This window comes from Protopterus annectens, chromosome 1.part0 (assembly GCF_019279795.1).
Source record: "Protopterus annectens isolate FY-2018-M chromosome 1.part0, PAN1.0, whole genome shotgun sequence".
In the NCBI taxonomy this organism is placed as follows: domain Eukaryota; kingdom Metazoa; phylum Chordata; order Ceratodontiformes; family Protopteridae; genus Protopterus; species Protopterus annectens.
The window spans coordinates 903,022,538-903,038,255 of record NC_056725.1 but is presented as its reverse complement, the minus strand read 5'-3'; positions in this window follow the sequence as shown (position 1 = coordinate 903,038,255).

Here is a 15,718-nt window from a genome sequence, read left to right as displayed (position 1 = left end):
GGTGAAGGTGTCAACAGTGATTAGGATTGAAGAATGGGTGCTAATGTTACTTCATGTCAGACTTTGAGAAGGACAGACAATCAGAGGATAGCTGATGGCTGGTGCAGACATTTATAACACAGCAGAATGATTGAAAGGTGCTATGCACAAGTTGAATTTGTTGCCATAAGAAAATTCATTAATAGATTAATAGGTAATTACAAAGCTAGTTGTCTTTATGGGCAATTTTAATTTAAAGCCTAACCAATTTTCCTTTCAAAGGTAAGAATCAAACTGTCCACCTTGTGTTTGTGAGGTAAACACATTAAACCCAAGTATAATCCCTCATTCTGTATAAAGCATTGACATGGCTGTGTTTCAGAAACTGCATGGAAATTGGTTCATAGGCAAGCAATATATATATATATATATATATATATATATATATATATATATATATATATATATATAAAATTGAATGTTCTTTCCATCTACAAGAAAAGCTGGTGAAAGATTTTATGCTGCAATGAAATTATTTAGGTTTCCTTGAAGACAGCAAGGGTGCTACTCTGATCGAATTCCTTGAAAATGACAAGGATGTTTCTCTGCATAACACAAACCAGACGTTTGTTGCAGAGATGGATACTACACTGAAATATAACTTCTTCTTCTTGTCAGTGTATTTTATGTATCTGTCAATGAAGGTTTAAGTCCTTTAATTGGGTATTTGAAGTATCATTCATCCTGGAAAGGAATAGGAGATCAAAGTGGGTCAGAGCTTTCATGGATCAAAATGTGGTCCTTGTAAGAGTGTAGAAGAAACTGATGAAAAAAGAAAGCCACAAGTCTTTCTGTACAATTGAAGGCCTTCAGGCTATTGATGTTTTTATTTAGTAATCTCCAAGTTTTGCCAAGATGAGCAATATGTTTTGACAAATACACATTAAAAGGAACATTATATTCAACGGTTGTATATTACAAGATCAAAGCTTTACTTAATCGAATAAGTAAAGCTTGAACTTGTAATATCGAAACCGTAAATTGTCAAACAGCCGATTTAAACCAGGGAAAGATTTCCCTTGGCCATTCTGTGGAGTATACCCATTTCTCCAATTTGTAGCAATCTCAGAGTTGGTATATTTAGGTAGGGGGGTGTGGGGCATGAAGCCACTCACTTCATTGCGGATGTAAAGTTTTTTTTTTTGATTCAGCCAAGGGAAGTGTTTCCCTTGGCTGAATCGGCCAATCAACAATTTTAGCTGTTGATATTACAAGATCGAGTTTTAGTTATTCGATTAACTAAAGCTTCGATGTTGTAATATAGATGCTATTCAACAATGTGTCTGCAAAGGGATGAGTAGAGGAGACTTATGTCTTACTTGGATGCAGACAAGATGATTTTGGAAATGAGTTAATCCAGATGAAGAATTTCTGAACTACTGTGCAGTCATGATGGTCAAAAGATAAGCAATTATCAACAAGTGTGCATAAATCCTTTATGAGAGTAACTGATGGATGTCTGTGTGTCAGATATATGGTATAATATGGTATGGAAATGCTGTGTTTACCAAAATGAACTATGCTGTATTTGTTCATGTTTACTTTGCGACCATTTTTCTTGCACTGATTGTTAACCTATTGTAACCCATGTTGAAGGAGATGTGATTCAGCATGTATTTATTTATTTATGTGCTTGTCGTTTGTTAACCAGGAAAGTCCAACTAGGCAACAATCCTTTTTCAACAGATGCCAGGGTGGGGGGACTGCAGAACTAAATTGGGTGTGCATGATGCAGGAATGGCCATGTCAGCTGTGGATTGATCACAAGGATGAAATCCGACTAGTCGGGCAAAGCCATGAGTGGGTAAATATTACATTATCCAAAGGCAGTAGTGAATTCTTTATTATACAATGACATTATTTAAGAAAGAAATTGCTTACCTTTTTTAAATGATGTCATTGCGTGATAAGGCTTCAGTTTTCTTCAGGCTTTTGTGTTGTCTATAGGACAGCTAATTGATGTTCTTTGCATATGCATAACACATACGTGCATCCCCATGTCTGCACACTACATCAGTGAAATGAAGAAGTGAAGACACATGATGCTTGCTTTTTAAAGCCTTTTTTTACTTCTGAATCTTCCTCTTCTTGTTCTGCCTGTATTTAAAAGTAAGAATGCCGACAGAACAGGAAACAGAAGACACAAATATACGACAGACAGGCTCTCAAGAAGGAAATTACTTGTTTCTGTAATATGCAGAGTATGCAACCTCAGTAAATGGACTTGTTCTAATTCATAATACTCGACTTAACAGTGGTCATACTGATTACATGGAACTACTTTTAGACATATCATGTGTCTATTCAACTCAAATGGTTTTGAATGATAATCTGGTTTCACTATATAATGTCATTTGTGATTTACATACTTGTATGTTTTGGCTGTGGTATTCATGTCTGGGTAAAAAAGATCAGTGCAACTATATGGCAGCTGTACACCTGCACTGGCTAGATGCTACCTTTAGTAGTTATATTTTTCTGTTGTTTCCCTTTCCCTTGGACCTTGCCAGATGGCTCGTCTGTGTTTCAGCAATTGATCAATTCATTCTAGGAAAACAGGTAACAGGCATTTCCAGGGCAGACAAGAGTCTTATAGGTTTATAGGTTCATAGGTAGGTACTAGGCTATCTGCCCAAGGGCATTTATAAGCCTAGCTAGAGTGTGTCAGCTTTTGCCACCCCATTGATTAATTAACTGAGCCTTTGTCAAGAAGAGCCAATGAAGTGATTCCAGGGGAGTATTTTCTGTTACCCATCAACTCGTCAAGGTTTCTCTTGAAGAGTGTTAGGGAGGGGCTCTGCCTAATGTTGTTAGGAATTTTGTTCCAAAGCATGGGGAGTCTCTGTGACAGCAATCTATCCCTCCAGCATTTTCTATTTATTGTTGTGGCGAGGTTTAGCTCACTAGAGCATATGGCTTGCAGTGACTTGGATTTCTTTAGGTGGAGCATGTCCATCAATTCTGAGTTGGACATGGCTTTGTAAGTCAGGCAGAAATCACCTCTGAGTAAGCGATATGCCACTGAGTACAGCTGGAGTTTTTCCAGACGGGTTGCATAGGACATATGTTTGAGGCCAGTAATCCTCTTGGTGAGGTACTTTTGTGTTTTTTTCAGCTGTTGGAAGTGTATTGTGCAGTACATCCCAAACAGGGCATTGTACTCTATGATGGGTCTAATGAGTGACGAGTAGAGGGGCACTATAACCTCTTTATTTCTAGATGTGAAACCTTTAGTAATTCAATGGGCTACATAGACGGATTTCCTAACTACTTTGGCAATATGATTGTTGAAAGAGAGATTACTATCTACTTGGGACCCCAGATCTCTTATTACCTCTTCTGTATTAAGGGGGCTGCCACCTATGTGGTAATTCATGGGTGTTTTGTTTTTCCCATACAGGATGACTATGCATTTCTTGGCATTTAGGTTGAGACCATGACTTTGACACCAGGTGTCCGTCTCAGTAAGGCCCTTTTGGAGAATGTCCTTGTCAGCTGGAGAGTCAATTATGGCTCTCAGTTTGCAGTCATTGGCGAACTTGGTTAGCCATAGTCCTCCTATGGTTGCCTGTACTTCCGAGAAGTATATGCCGAATAGTAGAATAGTAACTTATGGCCCATTTGTCCCTGCTCAGGAATCCCCATCAGCACCCTTGTCTTGATGTAATTTCAGTGGAAGGGAGAAGGATTCTTGTTGGCCCTGGAGAGCCACCCACTATCTCCCACTTGGAACACCTTCCTTCATTCCTCCATGGCTTTTTTGGGCCTGCGTAGTTAGAGGTAGTCAGCTGGCTTTTTCTAATGAGTTGCGGTGATGCTCTCTAGGATCAGTCAGGTTTATGAATCAACCAATCTTGTTATTAGTATGCTGGTGTGCGAGGATTCTGGGCTGTTCTTAGTGCAATAAGAAACAAGCAGTTCACCAGTCTGGGCATTATCTTTTATACTTTATGAGATTTCCTTGATTCAAAAGAAAGAAGGTTAGAGGATTTTTAAGCTACTTTAAGTTGGTAGGAAGCTCCTATTACTGTTATCTACATGGGTGGGGAATGCAAAGTTTTGGTCTAGTGTTATTCTTAATTTTTTTCTTTGGTTATGATTGGAAAGGAAGTTCCATATAGGGTGAAGAATGGAAAGAGAAGGGTTTCAGTATAGTCCCAAACATCAACTTTTTTTTGCAGTTTATTATGTATGCTTTGAATTCAGTCAGTTGCAAATTGGTGTAAGATACTGCTATAGTTGTACATATAGTTGTAAAGTTATCTGTTCTGAGTATTCTGACTATAATAATGTCAACTGCTTATAAGGTGTGGTTAAGATTAGGAAGGCCAAGAGGCAGGTTATTACTAAAATTTGAGAATAGAAGAACACCAAGAACTGAACCTTGACATTCCCAGCAGGGAAGGTACTGCTTTCTGAGTTATTTCGACTGGATTTGGCAGTAAAGAGAGAGTCTATTGTGGCTGCATGATGAAAAACATTTAAGGGCTGCATCACTAATTTTGAAGTTAGCCAGTAGACAGTGTATCAGAGAATGAGTGATTCAAAGTCAAGTATTACGTCTATAAAATTGTTCCTAATCCGAATGGCTTTATAAATATGTTTATTAACTATAAACAGGGTTACTTGAGTGCTGCATTTGCTTCAGTTTTAATACTAGTTGTTAGGAGGTGATATTTGCTAATGTATTTTATCAATTGACCGCATAGTAGATTTTCCAGACCTTTTGCTAAGGGGCAAATTATGCCTTTCATCACTGTTAAGTGAGAGATATGTTCTAGTGGTTTACAAATGTGTCCACAGGTTCATAAGCTCATAGGCTCTTATTATTCTATTGATCTGATAGGGATATGAGAATTTGACCCTTACATCCCCATTGTGCTTTGTGTATGAATAACCCAGAGGTGGGCAGAACTAGGATATGTTGTTTAATTTATTTGCTGCCCTATCAATAACAGCTATGGGCGCCACATTAGGAGAGAATTTGCAGTTTCCAGATTCATCCAAATTACATTTAAATAGAGAAAAATAAGTACTTTGCTTTATGAGGAATGGAAGAGCATGCCATAGAATGCAGTATTCTCTGTGATATACACCTATCCCAACAGCATGTTCTATTTATGTTGCAAAAGACATTGAGATCCCTTGAATCAATGTTAAAGCTAACATTGCACTTGTGAATCTGTTATAGGTACAAAGGTGTAGGGTCTGTTGAGGTTCTGTATGCAAGGTAGAAATCACTTTTTAGCAGACTGTATAATGCTGAAAAAAGCAATGAGGCTTTGAGATGGTCTGCATAGTCTTTATGGATTAGACTCCTGATTTTGTAGTGAGACAGCACTGCAGGGAATCTATACTCAGTGATCAGCCTAATGACAGCACAAAATGATTACATTATTAGATCTGGATACAACCTGTGCTATGAAAAGGACTTCCTTACAATATTGAATGTGTGCTGATGAAAGGACAGTTCATTGTCTACATAGGTTCGCAGACACCTGAATACAGCAGGTGTCTTATTGATGTGATAGTTACAACGGAAGTCATACTTGGTGAAGGATACTATTATATATTTTGTGGCATTTGATTTTATCCATGGTTTTCATGCAAACTATTTGTATGGCAAAAGCCATCTTGGAAGACTTTGGTGTCCTTTGTAGAGTTTATGATGGTGCAGCGTTTACAGTCATCTACAAATTTAGTCAAACATATACCTTAACATTTACTTTGACTTCCAAGAAGTAAATGCCAAAAAGAAGGTGCCCAAGGCCTGACCCCTTGGGTACACCACTAGTGACAGGTCTTTTGGAGAAGAGAGAGAGTCATCCACCCTCATTTCCTGGATTCTGTTTGTGAGCCAGTTTGCTATTCAGTGAGTTACAAATGGATTTACATTTAGCTGGGAGAGTTTATCTATGACACCTGAGTGTGCACTGGTGTTAAATGGCTTTCCAAGGACAACATGTGCAGTGTACACATTTGCTCTCATCTTTTGCTTCAGTAACCTTCTTAATCAAGTCAACCATTAAAAAAGCAGAATCTGCCCTTGACAAATCTGAATGGGATTGTACCAAGAGTTTGTAGGTTACCTACATCCGTAGTCATTGCTTCATTTCTTATCCTTTCCATTCCTTCCACAGCTTTACAGATGGGGATGGTCAGCTTATGGGTTCCACAGATGCCCCATCTTAGTGCAAGAGGATAACTGTTGCTGTCCTCCATTCATCAGGTTTGAATCCTGTTTGGAGGTTGATACTGAGTAGCCTTTTTAGGGGTATGACTTGTCCTGTTTCAGGTTAGTCAGTAGGCAGTCAAGTATGTTATCAAGCAGTACAGAAGTAGTGTTTTTCGCTTGCATAGTGCTCTGAGGATATGTTCTTTGGAGATTTGAGGAGGTGGTGGAGGTAAAGTTTGAAATAATGTGTCTTTTTTTTCCTCTTTATCTGAGTAATTCATGTAATTTACTGAAATGAAAAAAACATCCAGGGAAAACGAAGTGTTCTGTTGTTCTTTTAATTTTACTGGTTATAGTTGTGGCTTAACCATAGGCTGCTGTTTCGTTTGAGTTTCATGTAATCTACTATTAGCTCTGTACTGTGCTGGGCATTGTTTTTGAGTTTTCTAACATAATTAAAGAAGGTTTTGCGATTGTCACTCACCTGGGTGGCTATTTCTAATTCATATTTGACTTGTTTGATTTGACCAGGGTCTGGAGATCCCTGAAAAGTTTACCAAGGTCATTTTTCACATCTTGAGAGCTAAACTTGCTTTTGCATTCACAGATTTTTTTTTCTTTTACTGTAGAGCCTTTGGGTTCCATCACAGGGGATTTATATTTAAATTCGACATTATATTTCCTTTGAAGGGTGACAGATGTATCTATGCAGCTATTTATATATGCATTGAGTTTGTCAGTAAAGGAATCTGCATAAATAGTAGGGTCATCAAGTTGGCTTTATCTCTGTATAACAAGGTATAGAAGATGTTTCCAGTGTCAGTGCTATAGTAAATCTGATTATTTGTGGTCTGGTTTTACCACGGAGGTTGGTGGCAGGCAAAGTCCAAGTTTATATCATCCTTTGTTGGAATGTAGACTAATTGGTCCATAGAGTTCATATTGATGAAGTCCAGAATTTTCTGGGAGTGCATGGCTGGAGACGTATAGGTCTTCAAGATGATGTAGGAGTATTTAAAGTTTCCTAGGAGTATGGTGTTTGACTTGATGAACAGGCAAACCATATTTAGGTAGGAGGTATGAACTGAGATGGAGATTGAGGGTTTATATAGTTGCTATGATTCAGTAAGATGTTTTATTGATAGTAAGTTGGATGTAGAGGAGTTTAAGATTATTATCTTGTCCAACCAGTCTGGAAGTGAATTTTTTAAGAAAATGGAGAGACTGCTGCCTATAGTGGCTTCAGCTAGTGTGGTAGGCCTGAATGTGTGGCAGGCATTAAAATCCAGCCCTGATAGAGAGATGTAAATGGTCTTGAACCAGGTCGATGCACATATCAATGTTCTTTAGGGGAAGCAATACTTGTAGGGAGTGGATTTCTCTTTTTGCTAAAAATTAACAGTATTCTCCAGTGTCAATGTAAGGCTAATGATGCCTGAAACAGGCAGCTATGTCTGAAGTAGAAAAGGGTTGTACTTCAGTTAGCAAGAAACTTGTAGTGGCCCCTGGGTGTATGCAGCTGGTATGCTACCAGAGAAACTGAGTAGCCAGTGCAGGACTGTCACTAAACTATGTATTTAGCTAGCAGGCACATTGCTGGAGACAGGTGAGTGTCAGTTTAGTGTATGAGCTGGTCATTGCACCATGCTGGATGGCGTCTGCAGTACCAGTTCCCATACAATGTTTATCACAACAAGTATAGGGGCAGATGTCTATTGTATTTGGCTGAACTGCCAAGGGTATGATATTTTTATTTAATGCTGTTTATAATTTGTATGAATAAGTTAATATAGACTATATGGTTAAAAAAAAAGTCATTGGCCTCTACAAACCTATGGTTAGATGGAATGGTTAGCAATACAAGAAATGTTTTTATTGTTTTGATACTGATTTACAAATCAACCAATGTTTGATTTCTTACTATGTTCTAAGCAATTAGAAAACACAACAAATAACATACTCCTCAATGTCACTTTATATTTCTATTCTTTTGTGGATCCACACAGAAAAAATAGGTTATCCATTAGATGTATATATAAGATGATGCCTCATTCAGCAATGGCAGTAGAATGATAAATTCACTGGATCTGAAGAGCTGAACACAGAGATGGTTGCAAAGCTAACAGACTTGAGGTAGATCCTAAAATGTTCTATAGATGATGAGGACAAGGTATTTTATTAGGACAGAGTCTGCCATTTAGATACAAAGAAGATAAAAATAATGTAATATTTGTGGTTTTTTTTATCAGTAGCTATAGCCATGATTTTCCATGATACAATTAATGCAGACAGGAGATCTTTAGGATAATGATCAGCCTGCAAAGGACTTACAACAAGGCAGCCTTAAAGCCATTGACAACACTTTTCAGCAGGTGATGATCATGCCTGTCCTCCTAACTGTATCTCATAAAAGATGATGCACAGCTTCTCAAGTGGACAGTTTCCTGAAGTCTGATGACTGATACTCAGAGAAAAGGTAACACTAGGATAGTGAGAACTTTATATTTTCACTGACAATGAATGAGCTTCTTGCACAAATGATAATGCCACATACACTGCACTACAGCATATTAGATAGCTGTCTATCGTATGCTGTCTATTGCAGTCTAGTCATGACTGATATCATCAAATCTTTTTTTGTCATTGCACAGACATGCAGACACGGTCAGGTCAGGTGGTGTGGCTAGACAACCTGGCTGATTTCTACAAGATGGTTTTGTGTGGACCATATTGGATAAAAGATAAAATATTTGGGACAATTTGTCACAATACAAAATAGGACTTGTAATTACTTTGATAAGATTTAGTAGTTATCTTCATGATAATGAGAGACATTGAAACCATTCAGGCTGCATAACAAGTGTTAAGACAGTATACTGAATGTGTTTAGTAATGTAAGCTGGAATAATCAGCTAATAAGGCTATAGCTGAATTCCATATCCTTGATATGGCATTTAGGCAATTTATGCCTTCTATACCGTAAAAGGTATGTTGTCAAGATTGCTTGTGCTTGCAAATGCCTACAGTGGGTTCAAAAAGGATTTCTTGTGTACATTGAAACAGCAGACTTATACTTTGCAGCCAATGATCCAATAATTTCATTTATGATTTTTTTCATTTGAAAGGAATTGTGTATTTTCTTACGCTCTATAGCTTAGTACAAGTTTTAAGGCACTCTTGTATAAAAGAGATTCTCCCTTGTCATACCTGTATTGAAATAGGGCAGTGTGAACAGTTTTTATGCAAATTATCATTTAAGAGCACACACTTAGGATAATTTTGTGCAGTGTCCTAGAAAATTAGAAATCTGGCAGGAAATGGCTTTGTCTGACTTCTTTCATCATGGAAATAAAGAGATAGACAATATTTGTGCAACACACTGCTTCAGCATAAAATATACATGAATTGTGCTCATATGAATGCAGACAGCTGTGTACTCAGCACGAAAACAGCAGAGCACCACACAAGTGGCAGATGGTCGGTTTTGGTTTTGGTATGATTTGCCCATTAATACTTTTGTTTGTTCCAAAAAAGTTAGACTGCTCAATAAAATCAAGGTTGTGTGAGTCTCAGAAGTGTAATGTGGTAGATTAAGGCAAAAAACTAACAAAAACAGTCACAAAACACCAAGTACCTGATGCCAAAAAACGTAGAAAAGTCCAAATAATAATGTGAAACAAATGGAATCAAGCAAGGCTCCAGGCTCCAGGATAAAAAGTTTAATGACCACAGTAAAACACAAGAGCTTCCACAAATTGCTTCATCAGGTGTATTACACCGTTTCCATTTGTTTCACATTGTTATGTAGTAGATTAAGATATTTGGTAAATGGTTACTTGTTGACTCAAGTAGCAGAAGGAAATGTAGTATATCATTTGTTAGCAGCACATCATTTTTATGTTATGGTAAATAATACATTATTCACTATAAATTGTGTTCTTTTTAATATGTATTTTCTCTGCTTTACAGATATTTATCAGTTTCTTTCTATTCATTGTTATTTGTTGTGATCTTCTTCCTTTCTTTCTTTTTATTTCCTTCTCTACAGTCTGAATCCTCAGATTGCTGAATACTTGTATCCAGAAATCCAAGGTTGTCAGTGACATTATCTTGTTTCATAGGGTTGTGTAATCTTTACAGATAGCAGACACATCCTTTCCTAATTGTGTTCTGTTTGCACTTTGTACATTATTTATCTCATCAGTCCAGTCATTAATATATGTAACAACAGCTCTCCAAGCCATACCCATTGCACAAGTGCAATCGTCATCAGTAAGCTTAGATTTACTACTGGTAGTGGTAAGCAAATCATCCAACTTTTGAAATGAAGAACACAGATCACCACTCTTATCAGGTATTACCTTTAAATATATATAGCATTTAGTACACTGTACAAGGTAGTTGTGCTTTAGCAAATCATTAATACATACACACATACATACAAATCTTTTCAAGCATGGACCTTAATTCCCTTCTGGCTTGCCAATATACCAAAACAATTGTTCCCATAATAAGTGTCCAGGCTGTTCTTAAAAATATCTAAACTAGTACTTGCTTTAATGCAATGTGGTAGTTTGTTCCATGCATCAGCTACTCTGTCAGAGAACCAATTAGTGCACTTCTCATTCCTATAGCATCTTCTACATAGGTTGTCTGATGATTCTCTAGTACTTTTTGATACCCCAAACATTCGCAGAGGTAGTTTTGTCTAAATGTCCTGTATACCTGAATAAGATCTCCTCTTAAATATCTATAAGAATCACTGTACAAGTTAATATATTTTAGTCTTTCATAAAAACTTAAATTTCCACATCCATCGATGCCCTTGGCATATTTCCACTGTACTCTTTCTAGTTTACTCATGCCTGTTTTCTTATAGGGTTTCCATATTGTTATTCCATACTCAAGTTTGGGTCTTATGTAACTAATAAACAATGACTTCATCATTTCTGATTTCCTAGACTTTATTAATCTTTTTATGCAACCTATAATTCAAAAACTATCATTAGCCAATTGGTTGATATGATTAGAAAAACTCATAGCTGAATCTACCCATATATCCAGGTCCTTAAATGAGTCTACAGTTTGAATCACTATGTGCTGCACTAAATATTCACTTTTCAGTTTATGTCTCCAAAATCTCATGTGCAAAGTTTTTGATGTATTTATCAACATATTATTCTCCTGTGCCCAAATGGTCAATTTAGTCACGTTATTTTGCAGACATGCCTTATCTGTAAATCATGTAATCAGGTTACCCGATTTTAGGTTGTCTGCATATAGATTGTAGAACACCTCAGATGAAACAGTTAGGTCTGAAAGATACAATATAAACAAGTAAGGGCCTATGACAGAGCTCTGTAGGACACCCTGATTATAACCAAGGATTTTGCTTGTCCAGTTGCCGTATGATACTTGTCATGTCCTATTTGTAAGCCATGCAGCTATCCATATTATCCAAAGTACATGAATACCAAGTTATTCTAATTTATTGATCAGTGTTTTGCATACGACCCTGTCAAATGCGGAAGGTAAATCTTATAAATTACATCACAGCACAATTTTTCATTGATAGTTGTTATTATATTGTTATAGAACATCATGTTTCAGGTAGTACTAGATCTGTTTTCAACATATGCATGCTGATGCATGGTTTCAAGTCCCAACCTACCCAGTTCTGACAATAACTTATCCAATATTACCTTCTCCATTATTTTTCCACAACATAAAAGTAAACTTAAGGGTCTGTATGACTCTGGGTTTGTCCTACTCTTCTTTCCCATTGAAGACAGGTTTAATAAGTGCATGTCTCCAATCTTGCAGAATCTCTCCATATTTATAGGCCCTAGTGAATAATAGATATAATGGTGCAGTAAGTTATTGCTGACAGTTCTCAAGTCATTGTTACTAATTCTATCTCCTCTCTGTGCATTGTGTGGATCCAGTTTATGTAGTTCTTTTTCAATATAATCTAATGTGATTCCAGTATCTGGGGTTACCTGGATGTCACTAAGACAACTTATCACCCCTTTTGTGGAGCCAAACTAATTTGCATAAGATTTTGGAAATATATCTATACTCTGTTGTGTCTGAGAATAAATTTTAGAATCTGCACACAGTTTATCAGTTTGTGTGTCTGTATTCCTTCCACATCTTATGTATCTAAAAAAAGGTTTCTTATTATGCTTAATATGTTTATATAAATTTTCTTCAATTTTTTTCTGGATCTTGTCTCACACTATGCTTAGTCTGTTTGCCCAGCTTGTTTATTTCAGTTTTCAAAGTTGTAGTTCGACCTGTCTTCCATTTCTTATATATTTTGTCTCTCATCTTCATCAGATATCTTGTTCTTATGGCATTATATCCCCCTGATGTTGTATGCTTATATCCTGATGTTGAACTTTTTTTGATTTTTTTGTACTCAAGCAATTTTTCTTTCAAAACTTTACACATTCTATCTGCAGTTTTCCACAGAACACCTCACTCCAGTTAGTTTTACACACTGACTGTTTTTCTTCCATATAATCTGTAATTAACCTTCTGTGCATTGGTTTAGATTTCAGTTTGGCAGAATTATCTAGCAACATATTAACGTTTATAAACCCACGATCACTACACATCACTGGTGGTAAAACGTGACTTGAAGTAACAGTATTTTTTAGGAATACAAACAATGTCTAGCATGCTCTGTTGGGTCTACTTTAATTAAATGAAAGCAGAATCTGTCGAATATGAATCCATCGACACATAAACAGCGAAACGCGATAACGTTAAACATGCAAAACTGCAAAATTTAAACATCGAAACTGCAATAGTCAGCCAACCCCACCACCCATAGCATGCTACCTACACAAACACAACAACAAAAAACACATACATACACTAACCAAAACCCTACTACTAACCCTAAATTAAAACACCAAAACCCGACTTGTAACCCTACACTAAACCCCACATACACAACTATCTATGCACTACCCTTAACCCCTCCCTAACCCTAAGGTCTGTAACTACCACACACTTACCCTATAGAACTATACCCACACAAAGTAAATATTCCACACACATACACTTAACAAAACCCTACACTAAACCTTACATACATTATCTATCTATGCACTTGCCTTAACCCGAACCCTAACCCTAAGGTCCATAACTATCGCACACTTACCTTACGAAGCTATACCGCAGATGGGCCAGCTATGACAATTCAACATTTCCAATTTTGGTATTTAGTGCATTCAATGTTTCCGTGTTTCACTGTTTATGTGTCGATGGATTCATATTCGACAGATTCCGCTTTCGTTTAATTAAAGAAGACCCATTCTGTTCTCTGGTAGTTTTTTGTTTTTTTTTACAATCTGGAGCAATTGTTGTTCCGGAATGTACATTTTGAATAATTTCCTTACTAACATTCTTCTTCTTTTTTTCGGCTGTTCCCATTAGGGTTCGCCACAGTGGATCATCTATTTCTATTTCTTCTTGTCCTCTGCATCTTGCTCTGTCACACCAACCACCTGCATGTCCTCTCTCACCACATCCATAAACCTTATCTTAGGCCTTCCTCTTTTCCTCTTACCTGGCAGCTTTATCCTCAGCATCCTTTTCCGAATATACCCAGCATCCCTCCTCAGCACATGTCCAAACCAACCCAATCTCGTCTCTTTGGCTTTGTCTCCAAACCGTCCAACCTGGGCTGACCCTCTAATATACTTATTCTTAATCCTGTCTACCCTCATCACACTCAGTGCAAATGTTAACATCTTTAACTCTGTTACATCCAGCTCTGACTCCTGCCTTTTTGTCAATGCCACTGTCTTCAACTCATATAACATAGCTGGTCTCACTACCCTCTTGTAGACCTTTCCTTTCACTCTTACTGGAACTCGTCTGTCACAAATCACTCCTGACACTCTTCTCCACCCACTCCACCCTGCCTGTACTCTCTTCTTCACCTCTCTTCCACACTCGCCATTACTCTGAACTGTTGATCCCAAGTATTTGAACTCATCCACCTTTGCCAACTCTATTCCCTACATCCTCACCATTCCTCTATCCTCCCTCTCATTCATGCACATATATTCTGTATTAGTCCTGTTAACCTTCATTCCTCTCCTCTCTAGAGCAGATCTCCATCTCTCCAGGACCTCCTCAACCTGTTCCCTACTCTCACTACAGATCACAAAGTCATCTGCAAACATCATAGCCCACGGGGGACTCTTGTCTGATCTCATCTGTCAATTTCCTTACTAACATTGTTGAATCAATATTATTCTAGTCTGTTTCTGATAAATTTAAGTTAATATTAGATAATATTAATTATATTATTATTCTTCCTTCCTGTGTTTCATGCAAGAGATGTATGAATTCCTCTAGGTCAACTGCACTTGACTTTGGTGGTCTATACACTCTAACAATTGTTATATGTTCCAGATTTGTCTTTATTGTCACAATTACACAGTCTACAGTATTAGTGTTATAATTGAACATGTAATAATCACAGGTCTCATAATTATCTTTAATCCCTATAGGTGATTTGTGAAAAATATGTCCTAACACCACTACAAGCTGTACTATCTAAGAGGGCTGTCAGTTCCCTACTAACAGTCAGAGAGAATCCTTGCAGATGACATCATTTGTACCAACATGAATAAAAATGGATCCGTACTTTACATTAAGGCATTCCAAGGCTTGTCTCACATCTACTGTTTTTGCTGCTGGCAAGCATAACACTATTCGATGTTTATTATCATCTCTGCAGATATAAGTATCAGTTCCTCTAATAATTGAATCTTCAATTAAAGAATATCTTTGCTGGCCAGCTTTGAAAAATTTTCAGCTTCTAATACAGTAATATCGGCTTTATCAATTGTTATGAAGGATAGATCTTCATCAGCATTAGTCTTATTAATCCCACAGTTTTCGCTGTGGATCAAATTCTCATTTAGCTGTTATTGTGAATCTACTGCTTGAGCCATGTAATCAACATCTGTCTTCTCTTCTTTTTTCTTACAGTAATGTTCTTCAATCCTTCCACATTCAGTTTTGATTTCTTACTTTTCACCTACCCCTTGCCTCTTTTTTCTACCTTTTCCATTGGAAAGGTGATGCTTTTTTCTGTAGACTGAGGGTATTCTGATAGACAGATATCTTCATTCCCTGTCACCAGTGTGTTACATAACAAAGTAGTGTCCTTTTTACTACGTATTCTCTTTCCTTTACAGTCATTAGTCAGTTTGTTTTTCTTCCTTGCTATTTGTTGAGAACTTCTTCCTTTCTTTCTTTTTTTGTTTCCTTCTAAACAAACTGGATCCTCAGATTGCTGACTTCCATTCAGAAATCCAAAGTTACCAGGGGAATCATCTTGTTTCATAGGGGTTGAATGATCTTTGCAGATGATAGACGCATCATTTCCTAAATGTGCTCTATTTGTTCTATGCCTAGCATTATTTAGTTCATCAGTCCAGTCATTAATATATGATACAACAGTTCTCCAAGCCATGC